This window comes from Ailuropoda melanoleuca, chromosome 10, assembly GCF_002007445.2.
Source record: "Ailuropoda melanoleuca isolate Jingjing chromosome 10, ASM200744v2, whole genome shotgun sequence".
NCBI classification, from domain to species: Eukaryota; Metazoa; Chordata; class Mammalia; order Carnivora; family Ursidae; genus Ailuropoda; species Ailuropoda melanoleuca.
The window spans coordinates 77,202,189-77,227,608 of NC_048227.1; the positions used below are offsets into that span (position 1 = coordinate 77,202,189).

Consider the following 25,420-nt stretch of genomic DNA (forward strand, 5'->3'; position numbering starts at 1 on the left):
AGATAGCAGTAACAAATATTCTTAAAATTTCATAAAATTATCAAAGGCTTTATCTATAGCATATAAAAGAAAATGTTGACCATGTTTTGATATGTAAGCACGTGGCTGGTGAACCTAGAAAATTCAGACCATCCTGGGGGGCCTTGATTCAAAACTATTAGGAACAAAACTTGACTTTTCTAGAATGGAGTTAAGTCAGTAATTTTGGGAAACTTCTGGAAAAAAAACTTAACTTTTTGGAGATGATGATGAAATTTGATTACTTCTATGATTATTGTTATTGATTTTTTAATGTACTTTTGGGTTTTTGGGGTAATTTTATATTGAATCTGGTATAGAATGCAATTTCAGGGATGCATTATCAATAGCTCTCAGAATTCTTTTTCAAATAGCCTTTTTAACTTAGAAAAGATTTCATTTCACTGAAAGCTCAGGCCTTCTCCCTGAGGTCCCTTAGGTCAGCCCTAAATCTCCGCAACTCGGGATCCGAAGTGAACTACTGATATGGTAAGTCATCACCAAGAGAATGGAAAGGATGTTTTATAGTCACACAGAACTTTGTCTGAAACTTCTGGTCAGCACAAAAATAACATTCCGATGGATGGGTAAAGAAACAATTAAATAATAAAAAGCATGTCTCTGTGGTACTGCGGCAAAATGAAATGTATCCCACAGCCCCAGTTCTTACATTGCTCGCCTTTTCCTCTCCTCAGGGTCAGACAATGAGTACTTAGTCCCAAGAGCAGAGGACAGGGGGTGCAGTGTAAGCTGGGCAGGTTAGAGGCTAGGAGTACTGAGAAGTGGCTGTAAACTGGACATGACAGGACAGAACGTGCTGGTGGAGGAGAAATCACTGACGCAGAGTCAAGGGCAGCTCTTCCACCCCAGTGGATGCCCTGAGAGAGCAGGGAAGGCCAGGGACCCCCACGGCAGCAGGCAACCCTCAGGGAGGAAAACCTTTCTGGGTTTGTTTTCTTCCTCTTATTAACAATTTATTTTTCTTATTGTAGAATACCAAATACCGTAGAAAATTTGGTAGTACCTAAAAAAGAAAATTCCCCCGAACCACCCCAACCAGTAAGGACAACTGCTGACATTTGGTTATTTTCTTCCTAGTATTTTTCCTACATGTGCATCTCTAGCCACCTGTTTGTTTGCACACCATCCAAATCCTGGAATCTAATTTGTAATCCAACTTTATTCTCTTTATGTTTTATGCTCTAACACTTTTTCCAGAGACGCTGGTTTCTCACCTTCCTGGGCCTTGATGGGCAATCCCTCCCTACTGATGCCAACCCGTCCCTATTATACATATTCTCCAAAGACGGGAGGAGGGAAGGAAGAAGGAAGAAAAGAAAGATTTACTTGGGCCTGGGACATTTTCCTCTGCTATTTCAGGACATTGGCCCCCACTACACCTAACTCAGCCCCTCCAACCCCCCTATCAAAATTTCTGCATGATTTGTTTATGCCCAGATCACAGAAGAGTATACAAATGGAGGAGGAAAAGATGCTTCATTGATCTAAACCTGGGTGGTGAATAATTTTCCATCAAATTAATCAGTCAGTTTGCTCTAAAATTCCTTAAGAGGGGGGCGATGATCAAGTGGCCCAATAGTTAACAAGTACTTAAAAAATAAACGCCTAACTGAGTTGGATTTTATGGTTTTTTTGTTGTGGGGAAGGGGAAAGAAGCCTGAAGAGAACAGGAAGGCATCAGATGCCTGCATGGAGCTGGAGGCAATGGGCCAGGGGGCCCCACTCGAGGGAGAGAAGTGTTCGGATAGAGGCCTAGGCATGAAAAAGGCAAATCTCAAAAACTCACAATCTGTTTTTTCTTCGATCAAACAGAATCGAGCAGACACCTCCATCCAGTGAGACATTTCCTGTGAGACAGCTGTGGAAACAACTCCTCACCTTCTCCTGCCTGGGAAGGTGCTCCTCATGCTGAAAGGAATGTTTTGGATAAAACAGGTAAAGCTGGGTTAGTCTAGATAGAGCTGTATTTGTGTGGGCGGATAAGAATTCCCCAGGCCAGGACAGCCATATACCAAACTATGAATGAGATTGGTTTGGGGGAGGTGGGGATAGGAAGAGCATGTCCATGTCCTGAAAGCCCCTCAGAGACGGGGCCATTCGGGATGCTTGTGCATCCTCTGTGCCTTGGCACGTGTTCACTGAATGAGTAAACAGAAACTGACCTTCTAAGTCCCTCCTTACAGGGAGGAAATAAGAATTTGCCAGCTGTCCTCGTAGTACAAAAGAAGGCAGGCTGCCTGATTTTCACATATGCACATAGACAGCATAAGAAGGAAAGACAGGGAACAGATTCTCCTAACGGGAACTCAAAAATTCTCAGTATCTATCATGAGTCATGGATTTTGTCCTATTCCCAAGGTGAATGTTAGGACATTCAGATAAAGCAGTTCTATTAGTTTTATAAGGAGGGTTATCCATAAGTCTAGAGGGGTCAAAAACAAACTAGGTTGTTAGGACAAGCTGAATATTTTTCATTTATCTTGCTGCGATAAGCAGCCATTGAAGTTTTTAGGCAAGAAAATGACTTCATTAAAAATTAATATGATGATTTTATGAAAAAAAGGGGGGTCAGTTCCTGTCAAGGAGCTATTTTTTTAAGGAGCTATATTAATGAATAAAGATATTAAGGCTTTATGAGTAAAAGCCCATTAAAATTATTTTGGCAGATGGTTTTACGTATCGTATCTTAAAACTCAAGCGTGACTCACAGCTTAAGGGGTTTTGAATTGAAATCTCTTCACTTTATGACTTTTCTTACTATAAATAAAACCACCTCTGCCACTAATAACCACCAATTCTCATGTTTAGGATGGCAAATTCTCTCCAGTCAAAAGTGCCCTAAATACCCATTCTATCAACACCAATGTTAATGTCAAGTGAATAGGACAATCTAGCTAACTTAGACTAAAAGTCCTTGAAGACTATGAAATTTTCTCTCTCTCAAAACTTATCATTCCAGTGAGGTCTTCATGCTCACCAAGCTAGAAATTAAACATTTTGAGAAGTCGATCCTTATTTTGAATGGAATTCACGGTTGCTGTAAGCAGCAAAGAAAGCCTATGCTACTGGAGGGAGATTTACCTGTAACAGACATGTCTTCATTGTGAGAGTTTTAGAGCTTTTTTTTTTTTTTTTTTTTTAAATTAATGAGCCTCAGCAAAGAGGATTAGGATGCTATAGCTTACCTATTTTTGGTTTATAATTTCTTAAAAACTATAAAGTTAGAGGAAGTTGGAACATTTTTCATTTTCTCGTGTTTCTTTTTTGTTTGCTTTTATCAAGATATAACTGACATAGAACATTATATCAGTTTCAGGTGGATAACATAATGATTCAATATTTGTATATATCACAGAATGATCACCACAGTAAGTTAACACCCACCACCACACATAGTTACAAGTTTGTTTTTTCTTGTGATGAGAACTTTTAAGATCTACTCTTTTGGTAACTTTGAAATATGTGATACAGTATTACGAACTGCTGTTGCCATGCCGTACATTACATCCCATGACTTATTTACTCTATAACTGGAAGTTTGTATCTTTTGACCCCCTGTACCCATTTCTTCCAACTGCCCTCCCCCACCTCTGCAACCACCAGTCTGTTCTCTGTATCCATGCACTTGTTTCTCTGTTTTTCCTAGCTTCTACATACAAGTGAGCGCAAGCGTATTCCCATTTCCTACTGTTTCTGTGGGCAAAGAGCAAATAGGAAAGTGTTAAGAGTACATATTCTTGCTTCTCTCCTGACTCCCTTTGGGATCTCTGTGTTAAAGTTTCCTCTGGTCCACATCCCTTCATCTTTGAAATTTTCAACTCCTGCTCAGTTAAAAAGGCCAATGCTGTGCTCTAGCTTAACAGCCTGATACAGAGGGCCCAGTGACGAAGAGAGCAGGAGTAGAAGGATTTGGACCATAGCAGTGTTTCCAAATCAGCTTTAAATTGACAGCTCTTCATTTTGGAGTTTTTTAATGTATTTGCATAGCCATTGTTAAGCTGTTACTCTGTTCCCTTCTCGGCTACCCATTTTTTCTGTGTAGGTACAATTGCTCAAACCCAGAGTGGAGGACAAAAGCCTTCTAGAACCTAAGCACCTACACATATGTTTTTGTTTTATTTATTCAGGTTATGAATTTTGGCATTTTAATAGTTTGAAATGGGCATCCAGAAATAAAATCTCAATTTCTTTTTTTTTAACTTTTATTTTTTTTAAAGATTTTATTTATTTATTTGACACAGAGAGAGAGACAGCCGGTGAGAGAGGGAACACAAGTGGGGGTTTGGGAGAGGAAGAATCAGGCTCCCAGTGGAGAAGCCTGATGCGTGCCTCGATCCCAGAACGCCGGGATCACACCCTGAGCCGAAGGCAGACGCTTAACGACTGAGCCATCCAGACGCCCCTTTAACTTTTATTTTTTTTAATTTATTTTTTAGTAGGCTCCACACCCAACGTGGAGCTTGAACTCATGACTCCGAGATCAAGAGTCACATGTTCCACTAACTGAGCCAGCCAAGTGCCCCTAAAAAAATCTCACATTCTATCATTGCACTTGTTATAGTAAATAAGGGTACAATTTAAAATAATGTGATTTGCTATTGAAGCTGGAGTCCTACAAGGCCCTGGATGCTTGGCCCAAGACTCCTCTCATTCATCTCTCACCATTCACCTGCTCCTTCATCTTCCTGGCCATCCTGGCCTTCTAGTTTGTCCCCAGACATGCCCAGAACATTCCACCTCAGAGTTTTGTTTTGTTTTGTTTGCATTTGCTGTTCCCTCAACCTGGTCTGTCCCTGCTTCAGATGTTTTTGAAGCTGTGTCTTATACCATTTAGATATTCCCTTCTAATATCCACCCCTAGAGAAGACTTCACTGATGCCTGTATGTAAAACTAGTCACTCCTGCTCCAGGATCACTCTCTAGAATCTTCCCCTGCTTTATGTCTTCATAGCACTTATCACTTCCTTTTGCTATACTTTGTATGTAATGATTTTCTGCCCCTCTGGGATCCGAGTCATTAATGGTAGAGGCGGTCAGGCCAGAACAAGGTGTGGTACACAGTAGTAGGAGCTTATGAGACATACGTTGAATAAAAAAAACAAACTGTTGTCGGGGCGCCTGGCGGCACAGCGGTTAAGCGTCTGCCTTCGGCTCAGGGCGTGATCCAGAGTCCTGGGATCGAGCCCCACATCAGGCTCCTCTGCTATGAGCCTGCTTCTTCCTCTTCCACTCCTCATGCTTGTGTTCCCTCTCGCTGGCTGTCTCTATCTCTGTCAAATAAATAAATAAAATCTTTAAAAAAAAAACCATTGTTATCACAAGATTATACTTTCTGACCTTGTCATAGATGGTACCAGAGACCCTAACAGCCTTCTTTTTCTTTTTTCCTGAGGGTTGAGTTCATCAAAATGTGCTCTGCTGTCAGTCCTTCGTCCTCTCCGGATCTAGTAGGTTCCCTTGCCTGTGGAGCTGTAGGGAAGAAATAAGAGGACCCTCAAATACTTAACTGGTTTGCAGTAATTAATTATACTTCATATGCTCTCAAACCTGAGTGACTCATCTTAATGTTGCTTTGCTTCTAATTTTGCAAGGGATTCACAAACAATTTCATCAAAATACTCATTTTGCTGAGGAAAGTGGATTTTTACCTTTATATCTACTGCGCCATGAACTAGGAGCATATGTCAAATCATTAGATGGGAATTCAGAACTTCCTTGATATATTGTGTTTTGCCTTTAAAAGTGTCTGTGATTTTAAAAATTTTCTCGTAATAAGTCATCTTTATATTTCAGTAAAAAAAATCTTTCCTCCATTGTCCAGCAAAACTGTGGATCCAGTAAGCGGGCCCTCATTAATCTCTTGATTTGCAAAAGCCCCTGGCAAACCACCTGCATTCTCACTGTGACCATTTACCAGAAGACAGTATTTTCACATAGGAAGGTACTGAGCAATAAGACAGGAGACCTGTATCCTTGTCCTAGCCCTAATATTTGTTAGTTGTCAGGTTCTGGGCAAGTTAAACTCTGTGAGCTACAACATTCCAATGTGTACCTTTTCTTTCAAGGTTAAAAAAGTAATTTCAAATCCTCTATTGGATAATTGATCAATCTGTGAAGGAAAATCTACCGGCACACTATACACTTCCTAAGACATTGTAAGAGAGCATCATTCATGAGTGTATTTGGGTAAACATTGTAAAAGCATCGCTCTCGGATTTTTTTGGTTGGCGCATATTAACTTTTGTTTAACTCATTAATAGGAAGCTGACAAGAAAATAAAAGAGCTGATTTGACATGCATTTGAGGAATGAGGATTTATTTTATCAGGAGGAAAAGGAACTCTATGTGAGACATCAGGCTAGTTAATAGGGTTAATTTCTCTAATAGCAATAATGTGTCACTTTCTGTTTTTTAAATCATTTAAAAGTTGCTAATCAAATACACTATGGCAAAAAGTTGTGTTCTGTTATAAGGCAGAAGAGTATAATTAGATAATGCTCTTGCTAGCAAGATGTCAAAAAATCAAGCAACCATTACCTTGCCTTTTGGAGTACATTATTCTTTGATACATTGAAAAGATGGAAATGCAATGAAGCTGCAGATTGATTGCATTTGGCCAGAGGTCCCATAGAAGTTCCTTTCAGGAAGGTTTTAGTTCAGATTGCACTTCTCCAGTAAGGAGTCCAAAAATTCTTCATTTTAGTTGATGAGTTATAAGGTGAAATCTGGTATTTAAATTTGTTGTTGTTGTGTGTATATGCCAGGTTTGAAGAAAAGTCTGAAAACATGAACATGAACTTCCTGAATCTGTCATTTATCAGTAAGATCCATCTGTTGTTAGGTCCACAGTTACAGAGAAGAGAAAAGTCTTAATGATTGCTATTTTAAAAATATTATTATGAAATTAATACAAAGTCATTATAAAAAATTAAAGGAACAGAATTGTATAAACTAAAAATTAGAATGAATTTAGTTTCATTCTCCACTGGTAGTCTCTGTTAATATTCTGGTATGTATCCTTCCATGCCTTACACTTTTATACACACACGCGCGCGCACACACACACACACACACACACTTTAACAAAGATGGGATCCCACTATAAAAGGTGTTCTACAACTTCTTCTCTCACTTAACAGTATTTCTTTGACATCTACCCATGTCAGTGGATATGGATCTTTTCTGTTTAGGGCTACAGGCATTCCACTGTGGCAACATATCATAACTTGACTAGTTTCCTACTGATGAGCACAGAGGTGCTTCTCCATTTTCCCTGAAAGACAGTCAACAGTCCTTGAGAACCCTGGCATCAGAGAACTCTGGCATCAGCCTGCATGGCTCATAAGCCCAGTTCCTCTATTTACTAACTTGTGGAAGTCACTTAACCTCTGTAGTTCTGTTATTTCAGCTGTAAAATGGGGCAAAAATTAGTACTTACTCTAGAAGATTTCTGTGAAGAGTTAATAGATATAAAATGCTTAGAATTGTGCTTACCTCGTAGTAAGTACTATATGAAGGTTTGCTATATTTTAGCTACTATGGACAATACTGCAATCCATTGCTTTTATATATATCTGAATTTTAACTCTTGAATAAGTTAGATGCTTTTGAGGACACAGAATTTAGATCATGGTGAAAACAGCCAATGAACTCTTGGTCTTCATTTCTTTTTTAGCAGAAGAATGAATGGAAAAATCAGTGCATGGCTCTGCTCACTGAATACCAGTGCTGGACAGTGTAAATAAAAATATGTATTTTCTGAATTTCTCCAACTCATCATTATTCCCAATGTCCTGGTTCAGTCCATCATCTTCCCTTACCTGGGCTATTATAAAAATCTCTAACATTTTTGCCAGCCTGCTTCTGAGTTTCTCACCCCTTCCACAAAACTTCTACCACTTCTGTCAAAAGGACATTCTAATGTTCCCTAATGTCTCCAGGATAAAACCTGAACTCTTTAACCTGGAGTGCAAAGCCCTCTGTGAACTGGTCCTGGTCTATCTCTCCAGATTCCTTTTTATAGCTCTGGCTTCCTTGCACACTCCTGCCTTACTGGCTTTATCTACACTCTCCTGAATGTACCACAGTGTTTCTCCTCTGGAAATTGCACACAGTTCTGTCTCTTTGAATTCTGTCCCCCCGTCCACCCTTTGAAGCTTCTTCATCTTTAAGACCAAGATCTTATATCCCTATGTCTTGGAAACCTCCTTTGAACTATAACTCCCCAAAGGATTTCTGAGAACCCCTACTTTATATCATCATTTTGTACCCCATCAAGGCACTTTTTGTATTGCAATTGTATGCTTATAAAAGTGCCAAAACACACCGGACCACAATAAATATGAGGAAAAGGATTCCGGCTCACTCATTTTTATATGGCCCTAACTGAATACAATGTCCAGTACGTTACAGGAATGCTTTCTGCGTTAATGAATGAACAATCTAAAACTGAATTTCTACACATCTTTTATTTTAAGCCTGTTCCCTTAGGTGGGGAGGTGTGGTAAGCCTGGGGAAATGTATCTACTTCCAGGGTTAGATTAAAATCTCTCAGATAATCACCTGGGGATTTTAAAGCAGCCTAACATGAATCATGTAAATTAATGTTGAATAAGCCCTGAACTAGGAATAAAAAGATCCAGGTTCTAGTCATGTCCCTGCCTAAAAGAAGATGTGGCCTGCTTAAGTTCATTATGGCTCATTCCCTTATAGAAACAGGTGTTTCCAGATCAGCAGTGCCATAGTGGCCAATGATCCCAAGTGTCAAAACTCATTAAATGACTATTGTAATAGAACAGATGATCAGGTTTGACATTTCTTTTGAAAAATGAATGTGTCAACATTTCCTCATGTTTTGAAATAAGTGTGTGAAAGGTATTCCCAGGGCTCCTAAATAGCACAATTTAAACTGCATTCTATTTTACTAACATTGTGGCTTCCTTAGAGACTATACATAAGTGTAAATGGTTACTATTTACAAAGTCAGCTGTACATTGTACAGATTTTTGTTGGTAGTAGAATTAATGCATCTAGATATTTATAAACATTTTAGAATTCAAAATACTAAGGCATCTTGCTCTCATTTAATAAAAACAGATCTCATGTAATTGTCAAAAAAGAACTTATCCTTCTTTACTCTAGATCATAATTATAGGTGGAGAAACAATACTGAAAGAAGATTTGGTGGGTATTAAAATCTTATTTTATTAACTAATTTAATGTGCATGTACTGTGATTTGATTGAACAGAAATTATTTATTTATTTATTAGAAAGAGAGAGAGGGAAGGGGCAGAGGGAGAGAGAGAGAGAGAGAGAGAGAATCTTAAGCAGATGCATGACCAGTGTGGAGCCCGATGCGGGGCTCGAACTCATGACCCTGAGATCATGACCTGAGCTGAAATCAAGAGTTCGATGCTTAACTGACTGAGCCATCCAGGCACCCCAATTAAGCATAAATTAAAGACTAAATTGTTTTACAGTTAATTTTCACCATGCCCAAGAGTGTGATGCCGAGAGGGCACCCCTCTTTGGTAAAAGGTGTAGCACTCACAAGGAGATTGGGACAGTTGTTGAACATCTGCTATACGTCAGACTAAGTACTTTACAAATACTATTTTATTATCATTGAATCCTTAAATGGCATTATAAGGACATACTATAATTATTGACACTTTATGGATGAGGGCAATGGAGTTCAAAGTGGTCAGTACTAGTTGAGATTTTAACCCAGTTGTTTAATTCAAAAGGTATGCTCTCTGTATAACACCACTGCCATCACCAAATAAGTCAAGCAGAGAAAGACAATTATCATATGGTTTCTCTCATCTATGGAACATAAGAACTAGGAAGATCAGTAGGAGAAGAAAGGTTAAAGAAAGGGGGATAATCAGAAGGGGGAATGAAGCATGAGAGACTATGGACTCTGAGAAACAAACTGAGGGCTTCAGAGGGGAGGGGGGTGGGGGAATGGGATAGGCTGGTGATAGGTGGTGAGGAGGGCACGTATTGCGTGGTGCACTGGGTGTTATATGCAACTAATGAATCATCGAACTTTACATCAAAAACCAGGGATGTACTGTTTGGTGAGTAACATAATATAATAAAAAATATTTTAAAAAATAATAATTAAATTAAAAAAACACAGCTAAAAATGCAGCATTTGGGCTGTGCCTCGAGAAAAGGATTGAAATGAGGGGTGATATAAGCAAAGCCCCAGGACAGTCGCCAAGGTAATGTAAACTGGGTCCTAGTGCAGCACTGCTCAAATTCTAACAAGCTGATGAATCACTGGAGAATGTTGTTAATTGTGGAGTATGATTCAGTGGGTTTGGGCTGAAGCCTGAGATCCTGCTATTCTAACAACTGCCGGTGATGCCCACATTTCCGATCCTCAGACCACACTTTGAGTGGCCAGGCGCTGATGCACAACTGGTTCAGTACTATGGACAGTGGAACAGGTGGGTTACCGTTACCACCTTCCCACTATTTCAGTCAAATCTCTAATGTCTTCTGTAGGTAGATTCTTGTAACAAAACACACAGTCAGAAACTTTCTGAGAAAGTAAATCCTGGATTGCCAGCAGCCATGAAGTGATCCTTCCTCACACATAGGTACAAATCTATTCAGAGGAAAGAATTGGGGCTTTCGGAGAAAGACAGGGTACCCCCCACTTTGTATATTTAAAAGATATACAGCTAGCGCTCCTCAGGTAAAAGTAAGCTAATCAGGTTTATTATCAAATAAGGAGGTTATACGGAATTTATAAAATATATAAGTAATAATATCAGCTGCAAAGTTATAAAATACTCTCACTTGCATGTTTAATGAAGAGAAATTAGCAACATCTTTCTGCTGCTAATACTGAACTATTAATCAATTATACAGAATGAGAAAGAAAAATTAAAGATGTGGCAGAGTGCTATTCAAAATCACAGTGAAATAAAATGACCTTAAAAATGTCTTTGTAAATGTATTTCTATTACCTTTTTCTTCCCCTGTATTCCTTCTACCTAGTTCCAAATTTTAAAGGTAAAATCAGATAGATCATTTTCTTTAATGACTTTGTCCTTTTTTTACCCCTTATTTTGAAGCATCAGCTTTGGCTTCCAGCAGAGATAACTTGGGGGCCTTAAAACTATCAATCTATTTCACAGCTGGAGCAAAACAATTCAGATAAGAATCTAGCAAACAATTGCACTTGTTTTCCATTGAAGATATTTTTTATTTTTTGGTTGAAGACCTCTTCTCAGGTCTGGAGATGCTATGGGCTACATTTATGGCAACAAAAAATGGGTATAACCACACATAAACTTTCTGACGGGCCTTCCCTTAGCCTTGTTACAGATCTACTTATGATACTTCTCCTTTTTATTACAATGTGTATTTTCAAACTGAATTTACTAAAGATATGTTGCCACCCATTGGGCTTACATTTATAGTATACCAAGAGTGAAAATTTCAGTCTTCATATTTCAAAATTTTTCTCAAGGTAATTCTTGATTCCAAAGGAAGAGTCTTCTTTTTAACATTAGAACAAGTTTGGGGTATGCGTGTGTATGTGTATGTTTCACTATGTATTGACAATCTATGTCACAGGTAGGGAGAGTCTTGTATGTGTTGTTTCATTCAATTTGCACAGAAATACTTTGAAATAGGTACTTTATTCCTACTTGAGGAATGGGAGAAATGAGGTTCAAAGTCCCTCTGTCAGTGGTGTTTGTAGGTAGTTGAGCTTGAATTACAGAGATGAGTGCTCTCTTCCCACTATGCACTCTTATAAGCTGGGCTTGTTCTAGTGGAAACTTACAAATCTCATAAGGACAGGGGAAAAAATATTATGTGTGAAGTGCAGTGCAGCCTGATGGTGAGAGGTCCCATCCATTACTTCAAGAGCAGATATGGAGCTAAATTCAAAATCCATTACCTGTGGTGTTATTATCCTCACTGGGCTTTTTTTCAGATGGGCAGATCCTGGCCATTAGCAAAGGTTAAATAATTTACCTGGGTTTGCCTTGAGCACTCAATGCCAGGAAAGAATTTGTAACGAATATCTTGGGAGCCGCTTGGTCTACAGAATTGTAGATAATCCCCTACTTATAAAACATCTTACCTTAGTCACTTCTGAGACAAATTGTAATTATTTTTAAAAGAAATGTAAATAATTCCCTTTTTGAGCTCATTTTAGGCCATCTCTGCTGCTGCTTCTTTTTTGGTTGAATCACTGAACTCTAACTTCGGAAATAGGGGATCATCAACATCTGTGGCCCTAAGAATGGGGTTATTTTTTCTTTCATAGCCCTCATCACTTCCTCTTTGAGGAAGGCTCAGTTATTCAATGCGTAAGAGGGTTAGATGGCCATTTTAAATGTTTCACCACTTGTATTAGACGCAATGTCATGTTTGATGATCTCTAGGGACCCTATGAACCTGTTGTTCATTCTCTGGGAACCTAATAAACATGACCAGGCAATGTCTACTCTCTGGAGTTTTATAGAAATATGTGGCTTTACATTTACAAAAATGTGGCCCAGTGGTTACTCCTTTGGTGGGATGCCTTGACAAATGCGTAAGAAAATCAAGAGAGTTAAGCAAGTGGCTGTGGCCTAAAGAGTACTAGAAGCAGGTGGGGTAAAAATAAAACTACAGATGGTTTATTGGAATGACTTATTTCGTCACCTCCCTTCCTACTCCTTTATTTTTTTTTTTAACATTTTGATTGTGAAATTTTTACTAACTGCCAAATCTTCAAATTCTTCTAGTCAAGACAGGAAGACTGGACCACGAGAAACCCATTTCCACAGTCTCTTCTCATTGCCATATCTGAATTCCAAAATGTGGGATTTTGCATGGAATCCCTCCCCCCACCCCCCATCCCCCTCTTCCCTGTCTTAAATACACAAATACACTTCACCGGAATGATACTTGCTTTCTAGTCCATCACCTAAAATATATTCAGGAGACACACAGGGGTACCCCACTCCCAAGTGCTGGCACTGATGTGCTCCGCACATGCCAGTATCATGGCTGGAATAGTAATCCAGAGTTTTACATGAAACCTTATCTACTGAACTGACCTGCATATAATAAAATCACCGCTCTGTCTCTGCCGAATTGAAGGTAATTATCATATCGTTTCACGCTTTGAATAGGGCAGTCTCCACTCAGTGGATGTTTGGGAGCAAGGAGGAGTAACCTATACCCCTCATTGACTTTGATATTTGAAGTTCAACGTCAGCACCATTCATCGAAGCTCTCAGCGGTCCTGTTCGCCCTTATTCCTCCTGCCCATAACCCTCACCCCAAGCTATCTCTCGCAGCACTTTCCCGGGCGACCCGCGACTAATCGGTTGGGCACTTCTAGGGCGGTGTAGACAGAGGGGGCGTTGGCAGTGTTGGCTCCGAGCCGACTTAGACTCCGCTCGCGCAGCACCCGCGCAGCCCGCCAGGGGGACCTCGACCCGCCCAGGCGGCGTCTGATAAGAAAGAGTCTGAGGGGCGTGGGGCCGAGACGCCTGCTCCGGGAAAACCAGGAATCTGCGGGGGCTCCCCTGTTGCTCCAGAGGACTGGCGGGGCCCAGACCTCGGCTCTGGGACCTGGGTTCCACCAAAGAGAGAGGCGCGCCCCACGGGTGGGTGTGTCCGTCTCCACCCGCTGGCCTTCCAGCCCGGAGAAGAGCTCCTGATAGCGGGTATTTTGTCCCCAAAGATAGGTTTTGTCCGCGGTAATCCCGGATCCAGAAGTGCAACTTTGCGGCCGGGTCACCCGTAGGGGTATTGGGGGGCCCGGGAAGGGGAGGAGCGGTTCCTGTCGGCATCCTCGAGGAGGAGACGGGCTGCGAGGCCGGGCGAGTTCCCACGGGTGGTGGGCGGCGGCGAGATTGGCTCGGACCCGGGTCCCGACCGTGCGGTGAAGCTCCTGGAAGCCCGCCCCCTGCCCCCAGCCCCCAGCCCGCCTCTTCCGTGCTTAGGGCGTGAGGTTTGGTTGGGATCTGTCTGGAGCACAACAGAAAACTTTTCCCCTCCCGGCCCCTGGGTCCCTTTTGTCTTTCTTGGAGGCGCCGACGACTCCCGAGCTGCGAGTCCTTGTCTCCCGGCCGGCGCGCCGCGCCCGCTGACCTCCGAGGGCAGGAGCGCTCGGGCTCCGTGCGCTCGATGGCGGCGGCCGGCAGCCCCGCGCCCCGGCGGGCACAGGCAGCAGCGCGTCCCCCGCCCCGAGGCCGCCGGCCGCCCCTCCGGCGCGGGGTTAGGGGCGCCCCCCACCCTCCTCCGCGCGTCCTCCGCCCTCGCCGCCCGCCCCCTCGCCTGACTCATCCGCCCGCGGTGGCCGTGCCGCGTCCGCCTCCCGAGCCCCGCCGGGATGGGGAGGGAACCCGCGGCTGCCGGAGGCTGCCGAGATTCCCTCTGACGCCCCCGAGCCCGCCGCCCCCTTCGCTCGTCTGCGGAGGCGCCCGACGTCCCAACTGCTCCTGCAGTGAGAGTCCGGAGAGGCCTCTGGACCCCTGAGGCCCCGCGCTCAGGACAGGTGAGGGGGAAGGGAAGGGTGCTGCTGGGGGCGGGGAGGTGGGTGGGCAGCCGCGGCAGCCACAGTGGGGCGCTTCTTCACCCCCACTCCCCCCTTCCGCCACCAGAGTTAGGGTAAACGCTGTCTCCCGAAGTTTGGGAAATAAACCAAGTCTTCCATCAGTTTCGGACTCCCCAGTCCTCGGAGCGCAAGAGAAGCTTTGCGGGGCAGCCTCCGGGAGCCCGGAGCCTTGGAGCGCCTGGCGAGGCTTCTCTGAGCTACACCCTCCTTTGTCTCCGTTCCAGAGAGTCAGCATTCTCTGTAAAGACGTCCACAGCGTGAATTTATAGTAGTCCTTGGCAGGAGCAAAGTGTAGTCGGGGTTTTCTACAGCAGTATCTGGTAGTATCTACACGGGCAAAATGGAGAGGCGAAGCAATTATTTGCCAAATTCAGCATTACTTTTCTTCCTATATAGTCAAATAGTCTGTCCTTCAGAAAAAGAGCTGAGGGTTTGCAAGGTTTGCTTCATTAATCATTCTTTTGCTATAATTAATTGTCCACGCCAGCATTTCACATTGTGTAGGTGTAAGCTCTTTGTATCTATTTACTGCCTTTAGATTTAGATGGAGAAGTGTATGTGTGTGATATATGTAATCAAAATAATTCATTGTTCAGTAGGAGGCATGGGTAATGCCGGAAAGTCAGATGCTTCACGTATATGTAATTTACTAATTGGAGTCAATCCCAGGACACCTGAGTCTGGTGTAGTTCAGAGCCACATACGTTGCGTTAAAGTGTCTCTTAACCTTGTTTTTTTCTTCTGAAGACCTTCAGAAGTAGTTGTGGACAACTGTATGCATAAAAAACATTTAAGGAATCTACAACTATTGTTATTTGTCAGTAAAAATATTGAACTCTTTGGTTTTGCAGTCAAACCAAGTTGTGAGGTGCACTTTCTGAAGTGCTTTATGCGTAAATATTACCAGCTCCTGTAAAAGCTATTCACTGTGATGGTTTGTCATGTCTTGCATTATAGAAATACTTATTATCAAATGACCTTCAGTTTGTTATTTGGCTGCTGATATGGGGGTATATTACCATTTTGTGAAAAACAGGCTAAATTTTGGAACTTTTTAAACCCTTGTTTTTCCGCTACTGTTTATCCATAGAGAAGCATCTGCTTATAGTTTCATGCTTTTCAAACAGCTTAAGTGAAGAATAGGAGTCCCTCTAAACAGAAAATAATGTTTTCATTAAGTGGAAACTATAGTTAAATGTCTTAGTAATTTAATGTTATGAGATTTTTTTTTTACTCTTAAAAATATATACTGAGGTGTCAGGAATGATTTTTGCTAACCAAGTCCTACTAGAGAGCTCGTAATTATGGGATGATTTAGTTATAATTTGTAACCCTGGTTATAATTAGTTTTGTATCCTAGGCTGGGAAAGCCTTCTGTGAAAGAGGGAGTTGTTGCGTGGGAAGGCTCTGTGTGTGGTTTCCAGGCAGTCGGCACTGAAAGGCTTTACCTGTTGCTTCTGAGTTGGGTCTAGGTAATGTGGTATCCCAAAGGCACCCATCATCAGAAGGGATTCTTCAGGAAGGATCATCATAAGGAAGGATGGCTGCACTTGTTAGTTTAACTTGGAAGAATTTTTAGGAAAGCTTTTGAATGCTCCAAGAGCTGGATTGCTATAGTCAGACTTGTGTGGTTTCAGAATTTTGACAACAGCTCTCTGGGCAGAGGAAGATAACCACTGACACATGGGGGAGTGAATCTGAACTCGTGCTTAAATTCGTTCATTCCCTTGAAGATTCTCAGCACAAGGGAAAAGAAATTCATAGTTAGCTCAGGAAATAGATAAGAACAAGGATAAAGCAGATGTCACCTTTTCCATTTCTTAAGCAAAATTAGTAGGAGATAAACTAATAAGTCCTCATAATAATGCTCTTATTAAACAGAATGTGGAGTCTAAAGGGAAGGCAGTTTTAAAATAAATTTCATTTATTATTACTCTCTCTAAATAGGGGACAGCATGGGAAGTCTTCCTCAAGCAAAATGCATTTGGAAAAAAACACAAAAACAAAAACAAAACTTGTGTAGAGACCAAAAAACAAATCTGCAGTGAGATGGACCCTTCATTTTATTAAGGGATAGATGATTTGCAGTTTTGGTAAGTGTACCTGTTTCAGGACTTAAGATAGGTTTGTCTGCTCACGTCTGATATGTGCCCAAGCGCTCAGAGAACACGGATGAACACATGTTGGGGTGCCTGCTAGCCAATGGACTGCAAGGTAGCCTGTCCTATGGGAACTTAAAGGCTGGTGGGGAGAGGGCTGGAAAGTGTGGACAGATCACTGAGCACCTGGGATGGTCCTTGAGCATCAGGGGATTGGTACACAACGGGGAGCAGAGGACTCTGGATGGGGGCTTGGAAAACCCAAGTTGTCATCTTGACCATTCCACTGAATGAGTGGCCCTGGATGTGTTCCTTGGCCTTAATGGGCTTCTGCGCCCCCATCCCTTCATCCCCTCATTGACAGATTGAGGGCTCTAGACCATGATCTTTCTGTCCTCCTTTTAAAGTGCTGTATGATGAGTTCTGATGGAATCGAGAGGGAGAAGTCAGAGTGTAGTTTGAGAAGGATGCAGTTAATAGAGTTTGGGTCAAGGGAAGACAGGCTGGAGGCCACCCTGGGCACAGGGAAAGGGTAATAATGATGCTAATATGAGGTAAAGGAGATCTGGCCCATCATTGATTATCTGAGCTTAAAATACATAATAAAATAATAAATACCAACTTTCATTTAGTCCTGGATGGTTTTTGATGAATTTTCACAAATGATGGCAATTGATTTTTCACAACATCCCAAGAGGTAATGAGAGCGGTAAGGAGACGGAGTCAGAACTAGCACTACAAAGTGCACGTGCACCAGAATGCCCTGTTGTCTTTCTGCAGACTTGTAGAGATAGAAGCTAGAACGTGCTTTGGAAACCCTGTGCTCATGGGACAGAGAGATAAGGTGGGTATCTGATTTTAGTGGAGGTTCAAATTTCTGAGTAAAAATTTAGGTTACATTCTGGAAGATAAGTCTCCAATTATGAGATCAAGACTTCCTGAAATGTCTTGATTCTTACCGTTGATGTTTAGTCTGATTATTTCTGTGTGCTTCCTCCCCACCTCACCTCCCTTCCCTTCCCCAGTGGGAATTCTGGGGATTTGACTATTTACAGAGTCATTGATAAGACTCTTCTAAGAGCTTTGAGTGCAGCTGGGAAAAGGAAACTCTCGTGTAAAGGTGGGGATTTGGGGACCGTTGTACTACTAATGGGATATGTTCTAGGAGCAAGTTGTGCTTTGGAAACTTTTGTCACTGGGGGTAAAATTACACAGGAGTCATAGGAATGTGAACAAGGTGTGAAGATGCGGATCTCTACATTCCCTCCAACTGCGCCTTCACCGCTGCCCGAAGCATTAAGGGTCTATCAAAAGTGGACAGTGCCCCTCCCCCCCCATCCTGTGTCCCTGGCCAAGAGAGTTGGAACCTCTAACTATGTTATGCAAAAAGAGGACTTATTGGCTCATGTGACTGGAAAATCCGAAGATGGACCTTGCTTCAGTCATGGCGAGAACCCAGAGACTCACGTGGGCTTTGTCAGGGTTCTTTCTCTCTCTCCCTATTTCTCAGCTCCTTCCTCTCTGGGTCAGCTGCATTCTGAGGCCCCTCTCTATGTGCTGAGAAAGCTGACTATCAAGTAGTTCCCAGCCTGCATTCTGGGGCTTTTGAGCCATAGAAAAGAGAGGTCTTGTCTCTTCCAGGTCCCATTCATAGAAATTTCCTGCAGGGGCTCTGATTGGCCCTGCACTGGTGGTCATGGATTCAGCGCACAGCCATCAGGGACTGCAGTATGATGAGTGCAGTCTTGAACTAGATTGTGTACCCCACGCTGTGCCCATGGTGCTGGTGTGGGGGGAGGAGGTGGAGGCTGGTAGGGACACCGTGATGACAGTGTGTCAAGATCACACAGAGGTGTGTTTCTCTGAAGTTACTGATGCTGCCAGTCAAAAACAACCTGTCTGTTATCGAGGGGGAATTGTCCCCTCCTTTTTCGGGACAGACCCCCGAAACAATGAGGTAGAGTTTGCACACGGCGGCAGCTCAGGTGCCCAAGACTGCGGAAATTCTGAAAGTGGGACCCTCCTCCCAACCAAGGCAAAGCCCACTGATGAAGTGACACCCTTCATGTCTAGACTTTGCTGAAAGAGGCGTGGTCGCCAGCGTATTTCTGACTTGGAACCCACCATTTATCTATATCCACACACTTTTAGTAAATATCCCCGTGCTTTATTTCCAGCCTAGCGATTTCATGATCAGAAGCCCTGGTCATCTAAAGACCGTGAGTTTGGAGACCCCCTACGTTAGGCACTCCCGATCTAGCGAACGATTGGACAGGGACGTGAAGCGATGAACACTGCAGGAGGTTCCCTGAGTTTGTGGGAGATGGGCAAAGGGGAGGCAGCAGGCATAGATTAGTCACCACTTAGGACATGAGGTACCAAAATAGAATATTGGCACGTGTAAGTGACATGATGGGTCTGGTAAGGGCGTATGTCAGGATAAAGGAGCATCTGTGTTGACATGCGAGGGATGGAATGGATCCAGAGGATCCAGGAAGATGAGCGGGGACTAGTAGGTGACATGGCTGTGTGCTGTGGGTAAGTACATGGCAGCTGGCTGTGTAGAAGGGAGGCCAGTGGTCACTGTTGAGTCTCAAGGGCACAACTTTTATGCATGTAGCAGTGACATTTATTGAGGACCTACCTAGTGTGCGAGGTCCTGTGTTCCCTGCTTTAAATTCAACATATTATTTAAATCTCCTAACAGCCCTCTGTGCTGAGGACACTGGAAGTTGGGGAGGTCATAACTTGCTCAAGGTAGTGGGGTCATGAAGTGGCAGCACTGGGATGCAAACCCTGGTAGTCCAGAACAAATACCCCTGCTTTAATACACTGTGCAGCACTACCTCTCAAGGCCACGGTCGGAATCCTATAGATAAGCTAAAACTGAAGATCGGGGCCTTCTAATGGGCAACCAAAGTGACAGAAGAAGGGATGGAATAGAGGTTATCAGGGCAAAGGTGCCGAGCACCCATGCTGTGGGGCAGACGGACAGCGTCGCCAAAGCAAGAGTAGGGCAGACATGGATTCTTGGTTTGGGGTTTGGGGTTTTGGGTGTAGCGAGGGAGGTGATGGGACTGGTATCAGGAAGTTGAACAGGTGGGCAGATCAATGTAATGACTGGGGCTTGATTGTTGATCTGAGAACAAGAACTCTACCATCTGCCCTGCTTTAAATACCCTTCCTGGGGTAAGGCAGGAAGAACATGTATCGGGCAGCTCCTCAGAGGGAAAAGGACCCTGTTAGTTGTCAGGCACCACTAGGAAAAAAAGAGCTAACATTTGTAGAGCGCCTGGCATGTGCTTTAAATACATAATCTCCACCAAATCTTTATTACAGTCCTGGGAGGGTAAATATTATGGCTTGCCTTTTTTTTTTTTTTTTTTTTTTTTTTTCTTTTGAGCCAGGAACTAGAGGCTTAGAAAGGTTAAATGATCCGCCTGGGCTCCCGGAGCCAGCCTGGAAATGAAGGCGCTGTCATGGAAACCTGTTTCTGTCTGACTCTAGACCTGATTCTGGATCTTCAGGGAGTCATCCCAGCCCTGGCAGGCAAGGTCAATATCAAGTCTGGGGAGTAGAAATGGGGAAGTCAGCAGGGCATATGGCTGTGCAGGGAGACTGGGAACTACCTTGTAGTCCTCAGAATGTGAGAGGGGAGCAGGTCATCTGGAGGGAGTTGTCCAGCAGGAACATATCCGGCTTTGGCAGAGAACTTACGAATCCAGTGGGTTTTTCCCCTCCGTGCAGGATCTCTGTCACTGTGCAGGACAGATACGTCAGCAAGTCAGATGTTTGGAAGGCTTAATTTTAGTTGCTGATTTCTGTTGAAGAGAAGGGACCTCTGCCAGCTGCCATGGCCTGAATTTACCTTTCTATGGACAGGTACTTTGCCCTGAAATATGGTAAATAGATATATATACAGAGAGAGAGGGAGGGAGTCAGGAAGGGAGGGCACTAGCAGATACTGAATGTAGTGGGTACGTGGAACACACCCCAGCTATAAAGGTCTACACTTGAAGATGCTGCGAATGAAACTGCTTACTAATAGGATAGGCGTGACGTCCTGTCATTCCCCAACAAACACAAGATCAAACTTTCATCTGCTCAGGCATGTGACTGTAGATTTCATTATGTGCAGCGGGCTGTGTGTAGGTATATGTATGTACATAGACACGGTAAGTGGAAAGGGAATGTGAAGGCATATAAAAATATATGTTTTAGGCATATTTGTGAGAACTCAGAGCCTGTTTAGGGAGGTAAAAATAACCATGCATAAAACTTTAAGAGCAACACAATAAAACAATATGATTTTAGAGTTAGAAGGATTTTTCAGAGTCATCAAGATCGCAGGGCTAGCTAGTGTTATGAAATACAAACTTAATAGTAGCAGTTGAACTAAATGTTATGGAGACTAAAAAGAATGGAACCATCTAAAGCCTGGAAGGCCAGTCCGGGGAGGGTTCCAGGCGGAAGTGAGTTCTGATGACTATATGAGCAGACAGAAGAGAGGAGAGCATGGCAGGTAGGATTAAGAACTTGTTAATGCTCTCCGACCGGAGAAGTTGGGGTTCTGCTTGTTTCAGCAAGAGAGAATGTACACCATAGGGAAACACGGGGTGCCTTTACTAAGAGGGTGTTAGAAATTAGTTGTTATAAGATTTTAAGATGTGAGCTTGTGTTGTACGATTTGGGGAAGGTTTAAAGAAGCAGGGCTTTGCTCTGGATTGAAGCAGGAATAATCCTGTGATTTTCTATCTTAATAAGTCTTATCTGAAGGGGACAAGACTAGAGAGGTTACCACTGTAATTGGCAAAGAAGCAGCAGTCCCTTCTGAGCCCGATCGGGGGATATTGCTCATGGTCGGGGTTGGACCATGTCCGCGTTTGTGTTTGTGTTCAGGTGTGATGACAGAGTGGTCTTGTGTCTGTCCTGAGCCATCATGGCCACAGAGTGGCCTAGCCTGGTGTCGATGGTCTGTGAAATCATTTCCATCCGACAGGAGAACCTTAGGGCCTGGTTGTGAGCACCAGGCCAGGCCTGGATATCAGGGATGGCTCTGCTCCTTCCTAACCTGGAAGTGATATCTCCAAGTGTCTCTGATTCCAGACACCAAACCAAGATTTCCATCGCAACAGGGTCCCGTTCGTCAGTGTTTCTCTTGGAGGTTATTGAGGTGACCTTCTCCCTAGATCGTAAAGATGTATTTAACAATATTTATTAAATGCCACTATTTACTAGGTACTCAGCTAGATTCGGCACATGTCAGGATGACAAGGATCTCAAGAATTTCATAAGCTCAAGGGAGAGCCAGAGCTAAACCAATGATTGCTGTACACGGAATTCAAGCTGGTAGAGATATTAGAATAGGTAAGGCATATTAGCGGCTCCTCGGATAAAAGGAACAAGGACTAGGAGCCAGCTTTTTGGCAAATAGGGAGCCAATCACAGAGGTGCTCATAGGCTGGCAGCTGCTGAGAATATGTTCCTTTTTGAGAATCAGCGTCTTGGGGCTACCATGTGGGGCGAATCCGAGGAATTTCAGTATTCTGTCTGTGCCGATTTAGGTCTAGGAGAGGCACACATTCGGGCTCACTTGGCAAACCACAGATCAGCTCCATGAACATCCGTGTGCGAGATCTGTAATACAGTAGAGTTACTTAGCATTTCGGAAGAGATGTTCTTACTTCTAATCGTAAAAGCAATACACGCTCCGAGTAAAAACTTTGGAAAATACGTTAAGGGTAACAAATCAGGGAGAAAATTTGCCTATAATCCCCTGACCCCAAAGCACCCATCAGATTTTGACACTTTCTTCCTCATTTTTAATGAATTTTTTCCATAGTTAATAACATGTTACAACCCGCTCTGTTTGCTTAACCTTATGTCCTAAATATTTTCAGACTCCTAGGCAAGCTTTATTAATGTCTGTATAATATTTGTGCAGATACACCACAATTTATTAACTGTTCTCTTAATATTGGACCTTTAGGTGGTTTCCAAATATCTGGCATTATAAATGGCATTTTGATGAAATCTTTGTTCAAATTTCAGATTACCTCTCTAAGCAAGATCCGTGGAAGAGGCTAATCCTGGGTCAAAGGGTAGGGATGTCTTAAGACTCTTGATACTTAATGCAAGACTGATTTTCAGAACAGGTGAATTTGTGATTGACAGTGCATGGAAATACCCCTTCGTCATGCCTGTACTAGGGTTTTATGTATTTATTTTTAGATAAGGAAAGCTACCATTTCAAAATGAATAACAGTTTTTTGTTAACTGCATACTTTGTTTCTTTGTTATTAAAAAACCCCCTCTTTTAGAATGTAGACTGTTGAAATATTGTGATAAACCATTCAATTTTAAATATGTATTTACACACGTTCCTGATTCTGCATCTAGATAGAGGCACACGACAGTTTGTGACAGGTTGTGAGTAAATTTTTTGAATCATAAAATGTACGTCTTGTGAGGGTGAAGGCTGTTCAGACCATGCTGTGGAGAACCTTCCAAACCAGAGCCCCACATTGCAGAGTAAACCCCGGCCTCCTCTGCGTCTGTAGCTCGGTGGGACATTGTAACTCTCGTGCTCATGGTCCCTACACCATTCAGAGGGACTGTAAGCCAAGGGAGGGCAAGCCTGTGCCTGCTTTGCCGATGGCTGTGTTCTGAGCAGGGGACTCTGGACCAGTTTGGGCTAGTAGGGCAGAATGTGAGGTCCCAGATAGAATGTGAAAATGCTTGAGGTTCCCCCCCCGCCCCGAGAACATCTGCTCTCTTAAACCACTGATTCCCCTCAAATAAACCAAAGATCCTGAATTGTGAACCTTCTGATTCTGCTCCCTTTTCCAGAAAAAAAGCCAGCCACATCATAGTATCTAGCTTTCATACTGAGGAATTCAGACTCATTCCATAAAAAGGCGGAACTTGCGTCTTAGTTACACCTCTGCACAGTTTTTTCTTGTCCAAAAACATTGCCTGAGACTACAAGGGAACGATTCAGCTTACTACAGCAGTCCATTTGGCGTGGGTTTTGAGTGCCATTTTCAATCTTTTCACAACTGCTGTTTTTCTATTTCAAAAATAATACACAACTAAAACAAAAGTACTTTTGGTTTTCTTCTAAAAGTTAAGGGAGAACTTTCTAGCATTATAACTCCATTTTCTTTTATGGATCTCCATCAGTAACTTTGAACATCATGATTTTCATTCACGTATTCACGAAATCATGACTTAGCTTCGTTCAGGAGTTGCTGCTAGATTATACTCTGACCCATTCGGTCACATGTGAGGTGCATCACACGCAGTGGTCATGCAGAAACCATGTGGGAAAGCATGGCCTGTGCATTTGTGATTCGCTTACTGATGGGACACGCGTAGGATAGTCAACTCAAGCTCGGTAGGGAGTTCATTAATTCATAATTGATTCAATCCATGTGTGTTGGCAGCTGGGAATAGTGTAGGGCTCAAAACCACGGTTGTGGTGAGGGCACATTCTAGATGGGGGAGACAAACAAGGCGGGTTCCGATATGGAACGGGCTGTGAGGAAGGAAAGGAATCTGATTTGTAACTGAGTGCCTGGGCTTTTGGAGATCAGATGGTGAAGGCAGACCTCTCTGTGTTTGAGGCGTTTGGGGTCGTCCTGCAAGGTAATAAGAGCCAGCCTTGCATCCTGGGGGGAGGAAGTCTTCACCCTCAACGTGCTTGGAAGCTATAGAAGGTTTTCCTTTTGGAGGAGGATGATTGAGGCCATTTATTAAAAGTAGGGGGTTGGGAGCCAAAGCAGAATTCACGTTTGAAACTCAAGATATGCCATACATCATTACATGGCTGAAGAAATATAGTATATCCACCTTCAAAGAGTGTTTAATATTAAAAATAAAACATTAAATACTAATATAAATATAGTCCTCTCAGTAGAATGTAAACAGCTCAGACCCTGCACATTTTTTTGTTATGTGAAGCATTTATTTTTTTAGCTCTGCCTAGTATAGTGACTTGTATATTGTATGCATTCAGTAAATGTTCACTGAATTAATTATATTTGATCGTCTATGATGTCAGGGGAAGAAAGTCACTGTAAGATATAAAACACAGACTTTTTAGAAAGAGACGAAATCATTTCTCCGAAAATATTTAAAGTGTTAACTTTATTCTGAATATTAATAATATATATTTTTAAGGATTTATGTATTGGGGGGAGGGGCAGAGAGAGGAGAGAGAGAATCTCAAGCTGACTCAGGGCTCGATCCTATGACCCTGAGATCATGACCTGAGCTGAAATCAAGAGTCAGACACTTAACTAACTGAGCTACCCAGCAGTCTCTGAATATGAATAATATTTAAAAATGACATTCAAGGTGTTAAAAATGAAATATTAAAAATAAAAATATAATTACAGATATAATTATTTTCTTTATATACTATCCCGCCCCCCCCGCACCTGTGCCAGATAGGTAGAAATCTCTGGGAAGTCGACATGGTGGCCTTATCACACCTTACTTGACACACATGGAAATTCCTTATTTTGTGAGTCTTCCAATCCCTGCACTATTGTCTATCCAGAGCTAACTCTACCCAACACCTGCATAATTGAACAGAAGACAATAAGAGCATGTAATTAGTGATGTTAGTGAATGTTTAGCTCAGTGTCTTTGGAGAGATCTCGTTCAAAATATACTTATTGACTTATCTGGTGTTTA

The 25,420-nt window shown here is 42.6% G+C and overlaps 1 protein-coding gene and 1 long non-coding RNA gene across 4 annotated transcripts in view; both read left to right on the top strand.

Annotated features, from left to right (window-relative positions):
- The first annotated feature begins 1,721 nt into the window (after positions 1-1,721).
- Positions 1,722-7,774, top strand: LOC109490244. The gene is made up of 3 exons (XR_002143531.2): positions 1,722-1,974; positions 5,432-5,548; positions 7,715-7,774. It is a non-coding gene; the product is annotated as an uncharacterized LOC109490244 (long non-coding RNA).
- Positions 7,775-13,797: 6,023 nt separating this feature from the next.
- The window catches only part of LOC100473285 (transmembrane protein 200A), a 77,020-nt gene continuing 65,397 nt past the window's right edge, over positions 13,798-25,420 (top strand). Inside the window, exons 1-3 of one of the 3 annotated variants that reach the window (XM_034669134.1) lie at positions 13,798-14,561; positions 16,569-16,714; positions 22,772-22,821. The gene's annotated coding sequence lies outside the window, so the exon portion shown is untranslated. Of the gene's footprint in view, positions 14,562-16,568; positions 16,715-20,173; positions 20,275-22,771; positions 22,822-25,420 lie in introns of those variants that run through there. The other 2 variants (XM_011230018.3, XM_034669135.1) reach the window with 2 other exon arrangements.